This window comes from Barbus barbus, assembly GCF_936440315.1.
Source record: "Barbus barbus genome assembly, chromosome: 5".
Taxonomy (NCBI): Eukaryota; Metazoa; Chordata; class Actinopteri; order Cypriniformes; family Cyprinidae; genus Barbus; species Barbus barbus.
The window spans coordinates 39,934,052-39,953,186 of record NC_136733.1 but is presented as its reverse complement, the minus strand read 5'-3'; positions in this window follow the sequence as shown (position 1 = coordinate 39,953,186).

Sequence of the window (19,135 nt, the reverse complement as noted above, 5' to 3'; positions counted from 1 at the left end):
AAGTGTAAATCTGAGCTGTTTTAACTGAAAGAAACTTGCACTGACTGATCATAAAATATATCAGTGCCTTTGTTTTGTCTCAAGATGCACACCAGTAATGTTTTTTTTCTGAGGCATGTTAATAAAAATTACTTAAATTTCCTAATTGAACAATGGCCTAATCCTGGTTTAGTCTAAGCCCTGTCTGTGAAACCGGGCCAATATGTATAATAATTTATAGTATTATTTACTATTCTAAATATATTAATTAATAAAGAGGATCTGGGGTGGTTCTGTAGAGGGATATTTAATTGCCTTGAAAATAATGTTATAATGAAAAAATAATTAGAATGATTCTGAACTGGCTTCACATTCTTTAAGAAAAAATGTAATTTTCACTTTATTTTGGGTTGAAATATAACCAATATAATTATATATATATATATAATATATATGTGCTTTCATGAGATTCACTTTTCTTCCTCTCCAACAGACGCGGCATCTCACATCCAGACCATTACGAGTTTCTTCAGGGAGACTTCAGCCCTGGAAGACCTCCGCTCTCAGTGTGCTCTCCTCCTCAGTAACAGGGTCATCGGCGGGCAGCTTGTTGTCTTTGGCTCCGGCTCCAGATCACACCTGTGAGGAGTCTGTTTACACCAAGGGCATGGAGACTCTGAGCGTGCAAGAATCCGATTCGGATCCTTCATCATCAGAATGTAGGTCACACTGGTTAACCTTCAACTTCAATCATGACTCTGTCTGATTTACATGAGCTCTTCAGAGCGCCATGATTTTTTAAAGTGGTTTAGGCATGCAAGAGGATGACACAGTTTGACGGTTTTATAACAATATTTGAGATGCAATCTATGGTATGTTGTTGATTGCCACAGACAGTTTCGACTCCTCCATCAGTTTAGAAGGCTATAATGGAAATCTAGCAACCAAGTGGACACGAATCACAAATCAAACGATCAAACTGTTTGGAACAGTACGTTTAATATATTAAACTGACCCTGGAGCACAAAACCAGTCATAAGGGTCCATTTGAATCGAGATTTATACATCATCTGAAAGCTGAATAAATAATCTTTCCTTTGATGTATGGTTTGTTAGGATAGAACAATATTTGGATACAACTATTTGAAAATCTGGAATCTGAGGGGGCAAAAAAATCTAGATATTGAGAAAATCGTCTTTAAAGTTCTTCAAATGAAGTTCTTAGCAATGCATATTACTAATCAAAAATGAAGTTTTGATATATTTACGGTAGGAAGTTTACAAAATATCTTCATGGAACATGATCTTTACTTGATATCCTTATGATTTTTGGCTTAAAAGAAAATTGGATAATTTTGACCCATACAATGTATTTTTGGATATTGCTATAAATATACCCCAGAGACTTAAGACTGGTTTAGTGCTCCAGGGTCACATGTAGTCTATTTATAAAGACTTCATCTTATAAAATGAACCATTCTGGCTTTAAATTCTAATTAGGCTTTTTATACAACACACATATTCAATAGACCCATTAGAGTCTACTTTAACATTCAAAGCTTTGGGTAGTATTTGTATTCAACAAGAACTCATAAAATAGTGACAGTAAAGACAGTAAAGATTTCTATTTCAAATTAGTGCTGTAAATGAACTTTCTATCTACCAAAGATTCCTGAAAAAAGCTGTTACGGTTTACACAAACATTTTAAGCAGAACTGTTTTCAACACTGAAAATAATCACAAATGTTTCTTGAGCATTAAATCAGTATATTATTATGATTTCTGAAGATCATGTGACACTGAAGCCTGGAGTAATGATGCTGAAAATACAGCTTTGCATCACAGCAATAAATTATATTTCAAAATAGAAAACATGTTTTCAATTATTATAATATTTCACAATACAATGCTATTTTTGATCAAACGACACATTTACACACATTTTTGCTTTGTTTTTTCATGACCTGAGCGACAAGTTGAAACTATGTTCTGTGGCAATTTACAACACAACACAGCTGCTGTGAAATTGATCCAGATAAACACACTCGTGAATTCACAGCCTGAGTGACTTCCACTGCTGTCTGGTTCTTGATGGGTGGAGCACAAAACGAGTGTTATCTGTTTCCCATCTCACTGCCAACTCAACTATCACTTGCCTTGCTCACACAGTCACATGCAGCACATTGTCATGGCAACAGTGCATCCCATCATCATCATCATCATCATGCACTTCAGCGCTGTGCTGTTTGGCTCTCACGACAAAGAAAGACTAAAATAAGAATCCATGGGATTTGGATTTGAGGTTTGATAAAGACACTTTCAGGAAAGCTCTTTGGTCATCATGATAGTTTCTTTTCTATCCCCCGTGAAATCTTATTTTGGGAGTGCAAATCTTTCCTCTCTGTCATGACGGTGAATCTTTGAACAATCCTTCCTTGGGTTTTAAATGCATGGATGATCTGTGCTGTTTTCTGCTCCTGGGGTGCTTATTTGGGCCAGTCCTGTGACAGGGGCCTAATGCACACTATAGGTGTCCTGCATTTTTGCCTGAAGATAATTAGCTGAAATTCTCTAGACCCCACAGAGCAGATCAGGAAGAAGTAGTGAGTCCTGATGAAAGCTCAGGAGCTTGGCAATGCTTCCTTTGTTTTCGCTCAGTCATTACAGTTTATTTAATTTTCTATAAAAGGCCTAATAAAGCCTCTTTTGGTCGTGCCAATTAATCGAGCGAGGGACTAATCCAACCGATTTAAGGGTGAAATCCAAGAGCTGGACTCTGAAGATATCCCTCTTTACTGGAGTTTTATTGTTGCTGGTTTAATTGGGTTTGGGATAAAAACCTGCTGCATGAGAATCATCACTTATGGGAAGAATCAGCATGAGCATTCATTATTTATTATGTAAGCTTATACAGACGTGATTAATCACCCAATTTAATAAATCTATATATTATTAATAGATAATAAATCTGAAAATGACATCCTTATAGTTTCTATTTACGAGGCATGAAGCCAACCAATGTATTCAAGAGTTATGTCTTTTTTCATCTGTCTCCAACAGCATCCCCCTTTACTTGATGTAATGAAAACTTCATTTTTACTCAAGATGCATGTGTTTTGTCTCAGTTAATGAAGTGTTGTATTTTAGAGAGATGCTGTTTTCATGGTGATAAATCTGATAAATTAGATGAATATACGAACTGTTAATTTCTGCTGTCATCTTCTGTTTATGTGGATGCTGTAGTAATTTCTGTGTGTAGAAATATCTCTCATCCAGCAGAGGGCGCGCTCGGATCACTACTTCTAGTTAGAGAAATATGGTGGACTTTATGTAGAAATGATAAAGAAGAGAGTTTTGCAGAATATTAAGCAAGAACAAAAGTGTCTTAAGTCAAGCATAAACATCAGAACATAAGGATATTGTATTGCCTCGTAGTAAAACTTATATGTATGATATAAATTGTGCTTTTATCTGTTGATATCTTTCAGATCTCCAGAAGTTCCTTCAAGAAGTGTACCAGAGTGTTCTTAAAACCTGCTCTAATTATGAAAAAATACTCACATCCGCTTCAGACAGGTAAACTAGCACAGGAGTCAAATATTATTATAAGTATAAAAGTAGGCTATTATTGTGTGTGTGTGTGTGTGTGTGTGTGTGTGTTATACTACATTTCTTAATGTTAAGCCTAAAATGTGTTTTAATGTCACTAATGATGATGATTTAAATGCAATATATTTAAAGTGTATCCACTTTAGCACAATCAGATATACTTCAGTATATCTTTAGTTGAACTTCAGCACTACTTCTGCACAATTAAAGTGCATTAAGTACAAACTTAATTGTTCCAATTGAGCAGACTTTAAGTATACCAGGTTAGTATACCTACGAAAAGTACAATTGCAGGGTATTTTTATTGAGTACATAAGCATGTAAATGTATAGCATGAAAAAAAAATGTATCTCAAATACATTTTAGTATATTTATTTTTCACTAGGGTTCACTGTTCACTGATGTCTGTATAGTTTATTTGTATATTATTGGTTATCAGATCATTTGATCAGCATGTGAGAATGTGATGACCTCTGATTGCTGTGATGCGTTTACTGTGGGATTTCATGTGACCAATTGTCTCCATTATGATACAGTGATATATCAGTCAAAGTCCATCCTGAGAGCGAGACACAGCGAGACACAGCCAGAGAGAAGACGGGATCTCAGAGAGTGCAGAGGTGTGTCTGCTGTTCCCAGAATTACTAAAATGACCATCACGTTATTTTAGGCCATTTGTGACCCTGGACTACAAAACCAGTCATAAGCGTAAATTAGAAATTGAGATTTATACATCAATGAAAGCTGAATAAATAATCTTTCCATTGATGTATGGTTTGTTAGGATCGGACAATATTTGTCTGAGATGCAACTATTTGAAAATCTGGAATCTGAGGGTGCAAAAAAATCTAAATATTGAGAAAATCACCTTTAAAGTTGTTCAAATGAAGTTCTTAGCAATGCATATTACTAATCAAAAATTAAGTTTTCATGTAGTTACAGTAGGAAATTTACAAAAGATCTTCATGGAACATGATCTTTACTTAATATAAAAATGTATAATTTTGACCCATGCAATGTATTGTTGGCTATTGCTACAAATATACTTGTGCTACTCATGACTGCTTTCATGCTCCAGGGACACATATGTTAAAGAGCATGGAAACAAGTCTTTTATGCTCACCAAGTCTGCATTTATTTGATCAGAAATACAGTAAAAGTGCCGTACTGTAAAATGTTTTATTTAATTTAATTGAACTGGTTTCGATTTTAATATATTTTAAAGTTGTATTTATTCCTGTGATGGCAAAGCTAAAGTTTTCAGTGTCACATGATTGATCGGAAATCATACTAATATGCTGATTTGGAGCAACATTGGAAATAAATGCATGTCTTTACTGTCACTTTTTATCCATTTAATGCATCCTTGCTGACCCAAACATTTGAACGGTATGGTAACTTAATACAGAAAAAAGCATTACACTGCAAGAAATGTTGTTCACTTTAAGGAGCTAGTTTTAAATTTTTCTCATTCACATGTCAAGCACTAGTACAGCTGTAGGCCTTTTGCATTGACCTTTGCTTTCATAAACTCCACCTACCATAGTAAGCTGTAGATTACAGGCAGTTTGTGGGAAGTAAACAGCATGGATCAGTGTGCAATGGCCTTCCTCCCTCATCTCTTGTCTAAACTGTTGTGCAAAAGTGTGCAGACAGGGTGTAGTCCCATCTGAAACTGCTCCATAGATTCACTGTTCAATCCTCATGTGTGCTTGTCCTCTGAAGCATGCTGTACATCCCTCACATGTGTTCAAAGGCAGCTTTGCTGTGTACCAAAAGAAATTACTAATGCATTTCTTTTTATTGCTCTTTTGTGTTTTATTAGTTCCCCTGCCAGAACCTCTGCCACTGCCCAACTCATCCACAAGAAGGAAGTCATGTTGGGTGGGAAGAATGCATCTTTTGTGGACAAAGCAGAAGAGTTAACACTTAATTTATCTGATGCTCTGGACCGCTGTGCCAAGTGAGTTGTTGTTTTTTTTCCACCACATTGAGGAACAAGGAAAGGTAACAAAACGCCAGACTTGTATATAGTTTTCAACTAAACACACTTTTCACACTCCCACTCCCGACCATTTTTCTTCTAAAATTTTCAATAGTTTATTTACATATAATAATTCTGTGATTGTTTTTATGTTGTTTGTTTTTTTCACTGCCCAAATAAACACAATGGCATAATAAAATAGTTTTAGTTAAAATAGTTAACTAAAACTAAAACTTTTAAAATGTTACCTGAAATAAACAGTAGCTGAAAATAAAATAAGTTGTAAAGCAACATTTCTCATGTTCAGTTAATTTACAGTTTTTTTCAACTGCTTACACACATTTTCTAAACTTGACCTCTTTTTTTCAAAACTTAACACACAAATCCAAGAATTGCACACAAAATGCAAAATGCCTCACATCTCTTGCAAAATGACACTGCATTCAAAATATCACAAACACATCTCAAAAGCAAACATCTGTCTTACGTTGCAAACACTTTTGCCATAATAATATATTTTTGGATATGTCATATACACACAGTAATTCAAAACCTAAAGCTCTTCTTTCATGAGCTCCTATGTACAGTTCTGTACAAGATTGAAAGTAATTGGCGAGATGGAGAGATGTTGCAAAGTTAAACACAAAAGCAAGATTGAAACCAAACTATTTATTTACTTTTTAAGCATTTGTGGTTGTGAATACAGTATTACACACAGTACGAAAGAAAAGAAATGCATCAACCATCTGTAGATGGACAGAAACCAAACATAATTTTGAATAAGGTGAAACTGTAAAAAATTGCAATGTAATATACTATTTTATACAATATAGTCAGAATGTCTTCTTACAGTCAGCTGTACTGTATAACCCACCAGACTGTGACCAATCATGCAATGTACTGCAGTAAATAATTGCTCAAATATATGTTTTATAGTATACCTTATGTTATGGGTACATGTCTACATTATAGTAGATTGTTCTCATTTCTAAAGGTTTGAATTATACCCGCGACTGTAAATCGACTCTATTTACTCTTAATTGCTCTGTTTACATTGTTTGCAGCTATTGTTCAAAGCCTATTCTAAAGCCATGATTGGTTGGTGCTAAGTAAAGAATAGAGTTTGCACATGTGAGGAGTTTGTGTGAAGCACTGATGAATTAGTCTGGCAATTTGATTGGTTGTGTTTTAAAAAGAAAATCAAGATTCTTCCTGTTAGAATTTTGTGTGTTACATAGAAAATTGTTTGTTGTGTTTTGCAAAAAGTGTTTTATGAAATTGAAAGTCAAAGGCCAAAATTTAGTGTATGGTTTTGCAGATTTGGTGTGTGGTTCTGGTGTTCGAGTGTCAGCTTTCAGAAATTGTGTGACAAGTAAAGATTTTGTGTGTAAGCAGTTGAAAAAAAACAGTAATTTAATTTGATGCACTAAAATAACAAACTAAAAATTTTTTTTTTTTTTTTTTTTTTAAAGTGTATAAATATATATAACTAATAGAAATACCACAAAATTACTGAAAATAGATTAATTTAAATAAAAATGGATAATACAAACTAACACTAATAAAAACAAATTTGATGTGTGTGTGTGTGTGTGTGTGTGTGTGTGTGTCTAATGAAGGCTCTCAGCGTTGCTCAGTAATCTGGCCCCCATCAAGCACTTAGACAGGAGGGTTGCACGTTTGTTGGAGAAGCTGAGTCGATTTACAGAAGGCCACTCTATGCAACTCCACCCACAAAACTTCCTGAGGATCTTAACCTCCCTCCAGCCGTGGGAGCTCTGCTGTCCTGATCTGTGTGTGGCTATAGAGGTACAAGACAACACTTTTGTGTGATATGTGATATGCTGCATTCTGCAGTCACTGATTAATGTTTTACTTCAGAGAAACGATTCAGTGACTGCAACATATCTGGGCCGTCTGAATCCTGCAGTGGACCAATATTTGTAGACAAAAGACACATTTAAAAATGCATAAATGTCATAGCATTTTATAACAAAGTATCAAAATAAGTGGAGTTTTTTATATATATAAATCAATAATTTCATTCTGCAAGGGTGACAGTAAAGACATATCAAAATGTAACAATAAATGCTGTTCTTTTGAACTTTCTATTTATCCTGAAAATCCTGAAAAAGAAGTATTATGGTTTCCACAAAAATATGAAGCAGCACAACTGTTTTCAACATTGTTGTCTGGATAATATCTCACAGTATATGGGTTGTTATACACTACACTTTTGAAAGAAGTTAATACTTTTATTCAGCAAGGATGATATTCAAAATATCAAAATATTTAAATATTCAAAAGTGACAGTAAAGAGTTTTACTCAATTTCTGTGTCAAATAAATGCTGGTGTTATGAGTTCTCTTGAATATGTTTTGAATATTACGCAGCACATCTGCTTTCAACATTGAAAACAATAAATGCTGCATGAGCTGCAAATCAGCATGTTAAGATGAATTCTGAGTATACTGGAGTAATGATGCAAAGAAAATACAGTAATATTTTACAATATTACAGTTTTTGCTGAATTCTTTCAAAAACATTAAAAAGAAATCCTACTGACCTCAAATGTAGGTAGAAACATAATTCAAAAACAAAATGTCCTGTGTGCAAATTCTTGACTCACGTGGAAGCTGTGTTTAATGTCAAATGACTAGTATGAATACAGGTGCATCTCAGAAAAATTGGTGAAAAAGTAAATTTTTTCTTGTAACTTATTTCAAAAAGTGAAACTTTCATATATTTTTGATTCATTACATGTAACGTAAAACACTTCAAAAGTTTTTTTTGCTTTAATTTTGATGATTAGAGACTACAGCTCATGAAAGTCGAAAATCAGTATCTTAAAATATTACAATATTTCCTAAGATCAATCAAAAAAGGATTTGCAAAACAGAAAAGTTCAAGTTCTTTAAAGTATGTTCATTTCTGCACTCAGTGCTTTGTCGAGGCTCCTTTAGCACAAACTCCAGCATCAGTGAGGAATGGCATGGAAGCGATCAGCCTGTGGCTCTGCTGAGGCACTATTGAGTCTTCAGCTCGTCTGGATTGTTGGATCGACTGTTTCTCATCTTTCTCTTGGAAATATCCCATAGATCCCATATGGGGTTCAGGTCAGGCATGTTGGCTGGCCAATCAAGCACAGTAATATCATGTTCAGCAAAGCACTTGGAAGTGGTTTTGGCAGTGTGGGCAGGTGCTAAAGTCCTGCTGGAAAAGGAAATCAGCATCTCCATAAAGCTTGTCAGCAGAAGAAAGCATGAAGTGCTCTAAAATTTCCTGGTAGACGGCTGCATTGACTGTGGATTTCAGAAAACACAGTGGAGCAACACCAGCAGATGACATGGCAGCCCAAATCATCACTGACTTCAGAAACCTCACACTGGACTTCAAGCAACATGCATTCTGTGCTTCTCCACTCTTCCTCCAGACTCTGGGACCTTGATTTCCAAATGAAATGCAAAATTTACTTTCATCTGAAAAGAGGACTTTGGACCACTGAGCAACAGTCCAGTTCTTTTTCTCCACAGCTCAGGTAAGACGCTTCTGACGTTGTCTCTGGTTCAGAAGTGGCTTGGTAGCTCTTTTCCTGAAGACGTCTGAGCGTGGAGACTCTTGATGCACTGACTCCAGCTTCAGCCCACTCCTTGTGAAGCTCTCCCAAGTGTTTGAATCAGCTTTGCTTGACAGTATTCTCAAGCTTGCGGTCATCCCTGTTGCTTGTGCACCTTTTCCTACCCAAATTCTTCCTTCCAGTCAACTTTGCATTTAATATGCTTTGATACAGCACTCTGTGAACAGCCACAGCTTTCAGTAATGACCCTCTGTGGCTTACCCTCTTTGTGGAGGGCGTCAATGTTCGTCTTCTGGATCATCGCCAAGTCAGCAGTCTTCTCCATTATTGTGGTTTCAAAGAACAAGAGATACATTTACATTTATATTTATTCATTTACCTGACGCATTTATCCAAAGCGATTTACAATTGCTATATATGTCAGAGGTCACGCGCCTCTGGAGTAACTAGGGGTTAAGTGTCTTGCTCAGGGACACATTGGTGTCTCACAGTGGATTCGAACCCGGGTCTCTCACACCAAAGGCATGTGTCTTATCCACTGCGCCATCACCACCCCTACCCAGATACCCAGAATTTATACTGTAGAGATGGTCATTAACTGAAACTAAAATGTAAATATTCTAATATTTTGAGATACTAATTTTTGACTTTCATGAGCTGTAAGCTCTAATCATCAAAATTAAAACAAAAAAACGTTTGATATGTTTTACTTTACATGCAATGAATCTAAAATATATGAAAGTTTCACTTTTTGAAATAGCTTACAAGAAAAAATGAACTTTTTCACCATATTCTAATTTTCTGAGATGCACCTGTACTAGAAGGAATTAATTAACTGTTAGTTGCAGTTTTCTACTTTATTTGGAGTACTACTTGTGCACAATGCATTTCTTTATATTAAGCCTAAAATGTGTTTTAATGGCACTATTGATGAGGATTGTATGATCTTTGAATAATATCAGTCTTTAAATACGTGCAATCAAATATAGCACAATCAAATATACTTCAGGATATCTTTAGTGTGACTTCAGCACTACTTCAGCACAATTAAAGTGCATTACGCACAAAATTACATTTACATTTAGTCATTTAGCAGACAACAAATGAGGACAATGGAAGCAATCAAAATCAACAAAACAGCAATATATGCAAGTGCTATAACAATCTGTCAAATACATTTTAGTATATTTATTTTTCACTGGGTTATTTATTTACCTCATGTCATTTCAAACCCACATGCTGTTATTTTTACTACAATCAACTTTTTTCCTCCAAAAATAATACCATACATGTTTAAAACAACATAAGTGTGACAGAATTCTTGTTATATTTATGTATCCACACTGAGGATAGTCGGCTGAGTTATATTTAATCTACATCATAATGTCTTAATAATTATAATTATTTGTAAAAAATCATTATTTGAGTTTTAGATTCCAGCTTTTCTTCTCCTTTAATTGTAACTGCCAAAATGTTGCTGACCCTCAAATCTTGTCCAGACAGGACGCCAGTAACAAGCAGGCATTTGGGCCGTATAATGACAGATTATTCAGTGTGTAATAAGATATTGTCAGGAACTGGGAGGTTAGGGTGCTAGCGGCTGGTAATTATGAGAAGTGCTCTTTTATCTTTCTCCCTGTCATTTGCAGATAGTGAGGCTGAATGTGGTAAAGATGCCCAAAGCAGAGTACGACTCGTGGTTACACAGCAGAGTCAACCAATCACAGACCAAGAGTGCTGCACATAACCCGTAATCCACTCTCTCTTTTGCCGTTTTACATGTATTTGTTTTTAAAGCAGTCAGTTGATCAGTAATATGTTACTCCAAAATCAAGAGTAAAAATAAGAAATCATTTAATATAATATTATAATATAGAAATATAATATATGTAAACTATAGTATCATAAAGTAAAATATAAGTAAATTTAAATAATGTTTTGTACTGTTTGCATTGACATTAGTAATGAAAGTTTTCACTCTATTCATTTCATTTTCACAGATCATTATATTAATATTAATTTCCTTTTCATTTTACTATTTTAAAGTGTCCTTTCAAATACTTGTAAAAGTGCTCACAATAATTTAATTTGTTAATAATTTGATGTATTTATTATAATTTAATTTATGAATAATTACTTAATTATTAAATCATGTTAATTTAATAAATAGATTCTCATTCTCATTAGATTTTTGCCATTACAGTGAAGAGAGCATAGAGTTACATTTTCATGAAAATAATGTCACAATGCAAATCTTGTTAGGTTATGCATTTTATTTACTTATTTTATTTTGGGGTAAAATGTGATATTCTTAATAGGATGTGAACTTTGTGCCAGTATGTTTATATTAATTTCTACTAATTTATCTACTTTCGGTAACACTTTATTTTAAGGTGTCCTTGTTACACGTTACATGTACCTACTATTATAATAATAATAAATTATGCAAAATTACATGCAAGTAACCCTAAGCCAAAGCCTAACCATAAGTGCATGTATTTATTGAAGATTACTCAGTACTTGAATGTATAATTACACTGTAACAAGGACACGTTAAAATAAAGTGTAACCCTTCTTTCTAACAAAATATTAGGAATCTTATTTCACAATATTTCAGTTTTCATGTTCTGTCCCTTCTCCATTTGCTCAAAAGCACATTTGTATTATATCTCAAGGGGTACTACTCTTTCTGAGTCATTCCAGTAAGAGTTATTTTTACTGCCACTACTGAACCAAAAGTCCCAGTCACCCATGGCAGACATCCATGTGTCTCTTCTATCAGTTAAATCGCTTGGCCAACGCAAACCATCTCTATTCACTCATCCCACTCAGTTCATGTTGTGCTGTGTAAGGCCAAATATTGAGGCAGTCTAAAAGTTATGTAATTGGATTTTTTTGTTTCATTCATTCTGGCATTAAAGCCACTATTTGACTAATAAACCATGTCTGATAAACTCGTGTCATGGTGTGCCTTTAAAATCAGTAGTTTTAAGTATAAAGCAGAATTTCTTATCCACCGTGATAAGCTTGTCCTGTTTTCCCCTTAGTGGGAGAAGCCCTGGGGTCAAAGTTCACCCAGGTGCATGATGGGTAAAGGGAGGGGAGCCGTGCTGTTTTCCAGACATTTCTAGAATGCCTCAGACACATCTCCGCCTCTTTCAGGATTGTGGGATTTCTGCGGATTGCATTATGCTTTTCCTCCTCTCAAACACGTTAGCTGTTGCATTATGTTTGTTGTTCTGAAAGGATGCAGCAATTTAGCCACATTAGTGCATGTTTCTGCCATGCACTCATAAAGAAATGTTCAATTTGAGAGGCATGAGAGGAGACAGAAGGTTGTGCATTTGGAAGATGACTTATTTGATGTGTTTTCAAATTAACCAGGTTGAGCAACATAACAGAGAACAAGCATGTGTGTGTGTGTGTACCTGTTTTTCTATTCAGGTGGGGACTTAAACCTGAATACACACAGACTCATGGGGACTCGTGTCACGGTGGGGACCTAATCTGAGGTAAACAAGCTAATAAATCACACATAATGGCGTTTTTTAATCTAAAAATGTAGAACGTTTCCTGTAAGGGGTAGGTTTAGGTGTAGGGCAATAGAAAATACGGTCTGTAAAGTAGAAAAAGCATTACGCCTGTGGAGAGTCCACACAAGGATAGCAAACCAGACATGTGTGTGTGTGTGTGTGTGTGTGTGTGTGTGTACATGTGGGCATGAGTCTGCTCTGTTGTTTGTCTGCAAGAGTCTGCATGCCGAGAAATGAAGCTTGTCCTTGTGCTTCACCGCAGTCTCGTTTCTTTTATAGGAAAATTCAATATTTACTCTTCAATTACCAGCAGCCCCCTCCAGATATACACCGGATAGAAAGTTGACCCGACATTATCTTCAGTCACATGACATAATGAACTTTAGACCTTGAACTTTTTTTATTTATTTAAAAAAAGAAATCTTAATCTGTAAAGAAACATGGTCTAATTATATATTTCTTAACTATTTTAAATAAATGCTTTTGAGTTTTGTATTCATCAAAGGATTCTAATAGTAAGAAATGTTTCTTGAGCTGCTTTGTCATCACAGGAATAAAGTCCATTTTAGAGCATATTAAAACAGAAAACGGCATATTTACATATTTCATTATATTACTGTTTTTACTGTATTTTGATCAAATAAATGCAGTCTTTGTGAGTACAAGAAAAAAAACATGTTAAACAAAAATACTTATTTTACATGAACTTACCTTATTTTAAAACCTTATTTTTGAATGGAAGTGTTTATATATCTTTTTTTCCCAAATATGTAATTTTCATCATTAGTTTCAGTTTTAAAACTAAGCAAAAATGAGGAATGACTCAGCTATCATCTAAAATAAAATAAGTTTAAGATTTGTTTAAATATTTACTTTTATTTCAGGTAATGTTTATATAATAAAACATAAAAAAAGTTTTTTTAATATAGTACAATTTAAATTAACTTTCACTTAGATCTAGTGCATTTTCCATATGGCCCATTTCAAAAGGAGCCCATATTAAAAACAAATGTAGGAATCCTTGTACGTTACTGGAAAAGCCTGTCAGGCAACATTCCTGCAAAAGTCGTTATGACACCGTGAGTGTGTTCTGTGTAAATTGTGATGGTCTTGAACTTTCTGATGGTGTCACAGCGGTCAAGTCACCTTTATTTATATAGCGCTTTTAACAATGCAAAGTGTGTCAAAGCAATAGGAAAATAGTGTCAATAATGTAAAATGACAAGATTAAACACTCAATTTTCAGTTAAATGCATTTAATTATTGAATTCAGTGATGTCATCATCCAGCTCAGTTCAGTTTAAATAAATATCTGTGCAATCAGGTCGACGATATCACTGGAAATGAAGTGTCCCCAACTAAGCAAGCCAGAGGCGACAGCGGCAAGGAGCCAAAACTCCATCAGAGACAGAATGGAGAATAAAACCTTGGGAGAAACCAGGCTCAGTCGGGGGGGCAAACGAACCAGCAGTTCAGATTGCAAGGGCTCAACTGGTTCCAGTGGTCTTTTCCCGATGGTTGTCTAGGCCAATGTGTGTCAGTTTAGGTGTTTTGTTCTTGTATGAACCACACCACACATTAACAACAGTAAGAAAATCAGACAAGAGCACAGGAAACTCAACCACACTAAAATCGATTTGTCTTTCTGTGAAAAGAATAAAAGAGACATGCCTTTGTTTCAGTCTCAACACTTGTGCTTTTGTGGTGATAATTCGGGGTCTGTTTGATGTTGCATTTCAAACAGAATTCATTTCAATCAGTTGTTCCTCGTAGTTTAAGGAAGTTCGTCCACTCATGCCCCAACTAGAAAACATGGTTTTAATCTTTACAGGAAAAGTTGTGTAATAATTCTTCCTGTTTCCTTCAGTACTCGAGTGCTGCAATATGCAAAAAAAAATACATAATCCACACCTTAACTATAAGGTTCATTTATTTTCCAGCTGAGTAAACAACTGCATGCGAGTGTAGTCTTAAAACAATTGGGATCAGTAAAAAGGGGCAAGATAGCAAAATAAATATAATTTCAGTGTCGTGTACAAGGTTGCCAAATCATAAAAAAACAGCTCAAACAAGGCCAAAAGCGGCATTAAACCTTTCCTTTAAATGTAATGCACATCTTAGACACCATTTTTCAGGCATATTCAAAGGTTTGGGGACTTTTTTATGTGTTTTAAAGAAGTCTCTTACACTTTGATGAACAGAAATTTCAAGCATTTGCTTGTACTTTTTTGTAAACCATGTAAAAGTCTTTACTGTCACTTTAGATCTAGATCGATAGATCTAACATGACAGACAATTGAATACAGCAGATGTACTTTCACCTGCAAACTCACTGTATTGTTATCAGAACCACAGTTGGCAAACATGTCAACCATTGCCCTCAAGTTCAACCATGAAACAATAATCAACTTGCAGAAGTTTAAAAGCAGCCTAATTCAGATAATCCTAATTATCTTGCTCACTTTGACTTCCTCTCAAGGGTTTTAATGGTGAATCAATATACATGGTTTAGTTTAAATTGAAGTAACATATTAGTCATCCTATCTGATTAATAACATTAGCAAAACTCAAAATCATTGCATAGCTTGCCATTGTTGTCTCAGCATGATGCGATCTCGTGTACTTTCTACAGGGATGTAGTGGTTGATTGTTTCGATAAATGTGTGATTTGATGATATGAGCTGTCACATGTTCAGGAAATGAAACCATGGCAACAGCAGAATGTGGTTTAATCAGTCTTTCTACCTCTCTCAGTTCATTCTGACTAAACAGCATGCATGCCTCAAACATGAAATGGAAGGTTTACTTGTTAAATTAGCAGCTAAAAGTTACCGATTCAATCCCAAAAGAGATCAAGATCAACACTCCGGCCTTGTGGAATACCCTTATCCAAGGGTTAAGAGAGATTCCAGAGAGGCTATGTCATGTGTACACTATTGAGAGGCCCAAATGGACTCTAAACAGCATTTTATGTGTTAATTGTAGGGCAACTTTTGTAGAATTCATTATAGAGCTCTAAACATGTGAAACACAGGGATTGTGTTGAGATTTGTACAGAAATTCTGTGGAAATCTGTAGTATTTTAATGTAATTCTGTAAGTGCAGTATCCATATGTTTAGTTTCAGCAGTTATGAGGTAAGTGTCTTAAAGGGACAGTTAACCCAAAAAGAAAATCATCTGTCATCTTTTACTCACCCTCAAGTTGTTCCAAACCTGTCGTTCTTCTTTTGAACACAAAAGAAGATAGTTTGAAGAATGTTTGTAACAGTCTGACCCCCATAGTACTATTTTTTATACTCCATACTATTTCAGTGTCTACTGTCAACTGTTTGGACACCAACACTCTGTTTTGTAAGCATTTTCTTTTTTCTTCTGATTATTCATGGTTATTATAGTCAACTAAAACTAAAGCCATGAAAAAAAAAACTTTTGCAATAATATAAATTACAACTGAAATAAAAAAAATCAATAAAAAAAATGGCAAAAACACAACAGAACTTAAATGTAAATGATAAAAATTCATTCAAAATATTACCAAAAACTATATAACTGAAATTACAAAATTCAAGTTATATTTTATGTATTTTGCCAGTAACTTTTTCTGGAGTGCTTTTAGTGTGAAACTCTTAATACTGTAGAAAGATCAGTCACGTGACATGTATGGTTTAGGTAATTGGCACAAAATGTTTCCAGAACTACGTACACTCGAAGGAAAGATGGCAGAAGAAGGTTTGCGCCGGTCAAGCAACTGCATGGGGATGTTAACGAATAGCTTTTTCCAGGTATTTTATATCTCTGTGGGCCTAACCATAGGCTATCTTGGTGGTTTTTAAGTGTGTCCTAAATAAGTACCCACCAATTAGCTAAATAGTAGCGTAGGTACGTTTGCTGTTAGTTTTGCATTCTTGCATTACTAATAAAAAGCTATTTCTAACTATTATGATCTTTGTTTCTGAGTGTAGATTTCCAGTGAATGGAGAGTGAGACAAAGCTGTCTCATCTCGGTTATGCTTCCTGTTTTGGTCATCTCATCGGTTGTGCTGATGTGGACAGTGTTATCACCCACCCCCTCACTCACACTTACTCACACACACACACACACACACATACTAATTTTACACTAGGACTGTTTTAAAAGATGGGCACATGTGGTCATTGTAGAAGAGCAGTTTCCCAAGAACAGCTAGGGGTATTTAAGCCTGAAACCATGTGTAAATAGAATTGTAAACCTCTTGACAATGAAGTTAACATTCTAGGCCTCATGATTCTTTAGGATAAGAATGAAAACCAAACCAAATATTTTTTTTTTTTTTTTTGTCATTGTATTTCTAGTCATGGTGACACACCGAGTCAGTTTGAAACCAGGCGTTATTCACACACCTGTTCAGGAAAGACTGGTGCTTATTCTCTTCTATTGCTTCCATGTTTCGTTTGGCATGAACTAATATGTCATGTGATTTGACGATTATTCTGCCATTCACTTGGGATTAAGAAAATGAGCTTAATTAATACTAATTGCATTGGTTAAAGTATAAAAATCCTAGTGTGAGGTAAGATATCAAGTTAATACATGCAATGCTATTTTGGTTCCAAATGCTTTTAATAAGTTTGGTGTGTGTTTCGGTAAATATAATTGTATTTTTTAGCAGAACCGTGAAAACACTCACAAAACTCAAGAAGACTTGAGAAGTTAATGCCTGTGAAAGCTGTTGCCCTACTTGACCTTCTGCATCACATGTCTTTTTCTATCCTGCTCTGAGCTGAAAAACTCTTCAGCCCAAATCCTTTCCACAGTTGACTTTGATTCGTAATACATCTCGGCATGTTTTCTCCTTCTGATCTGATGCATGTTTCAGTGCAGAGAAATAAAATGACGTCAGGCAAGATGAAGGTTTTGGATTAATTACTTTTCCAAGATATGCTTCAGTTTTCTGGACAATAAATGGGCAATAGAAAGGACTCGGGGTAGTTAACCACCTAGAAGCAACTATCAATGAGCTAAAAACTCCCAGAATACCTTGGCTTATTGCTCTCAACACCCTAGCATCATGGTGGTGGGTTTTCCGAATACATGCAAAAAGAAAAAGAGTCATATATTGTGGTAGTTTGTCATTTTTCCATTTTCCTTATCCAAGTATAAAGTCAGATGGCGGATAGTCCCTGAAACCGAGACCAGTGGGGCATTTGTGGGTATTTCCCAGCGTCCATCAGCTGCTGGTCTCCATATAACTGCTGTAACCGTGACTGTAAGATGAGAGCTACCTTCTAATTTGAGCCTGTATTTTAGTACATAGCAAAGTATACAGGCCCATAAATATTTTTTGGAATTACAGATGACATCATGTGTATGACCAATCCATAGTCATTGATGTCAGTAGTACGCCTATTCTGTGCATTTCTTGTTTCTAAAATATATGTTAGATGAAACAAAAACCCACAATCTACGCCAGCAGGAACTTCACCCGATGTGTTGAGACCAGATGTACCACAACGTAGTATTACAAAAATGTCAAGAGCATAAAGGGAGATTTCCTCTCACAAAAAAAGGACGACTGTTGAAATGTGTTTGTAAGACAAAACCATCACATACCTGACTACATTTTAAGTAAAATTGGGTTTTTTCATAGAAACTAATACTTTTTCTTCAGCAAGGATGCATTAAATTTATTAAAAGTGACATTTATAAAGATACAAAAGGTTTTTGTTTCTAACTCATCAAAGAATTGATCATATGATCATATCACACCGGATCACCATGTAGAATAATTTTCAAATAGTCATGTGACACTGGAGTAACGATGCTGAAAAAATCAATGAATAAATTACTTTTTAAAATAGAAAAGTTATTTTAAATTCTTTACAGGTTTTATTGTATTTTTAATCAAATAATTGCAGCGTTGGTGAGCACAAGTGACTTTCAAAAACATTAACACATCTTACCAACCCCAAACTTTTGAATGGTAGTGTAGGTAAATATTGTGATGGAGGAACAAATGATCTATGACAGGAAAATTGTTGGTCTTGCAAAAGAGGAAAATCAGGTAGTTCAATTATCTTTTAAAGAGGAATTTAAGCCCCTGAGGGGTTTTGGAAACTTGCCCTCCTCCCCAGTCTCCACCCTGTACTTGGAAACCAAGCTAATTGAATTAGCCGGAGGATAAAAAGGTGTAAACCATCCTAGTCATAATACATTGGCCCATATTTTTGACAAACTCGGGTAAAGTTTCAACAGGTTTATTTTGAAACTCTTTGCAAAAAAGAATGGAATGTCTATTGCCAGTTTACGCATTGAAACAATCAGATAATAAAAAAATTTAAGCTGTTTTGACACGATGACCGTTGTGTAATAATTTACTTTACAAGTCTCTTATCACCTCTCGTTTTAGAAAAGTACAGAAAGCAGATGGCAAAGTCCCAAGGGCAATTTGACATGGTACTGGAACTAAAAATAC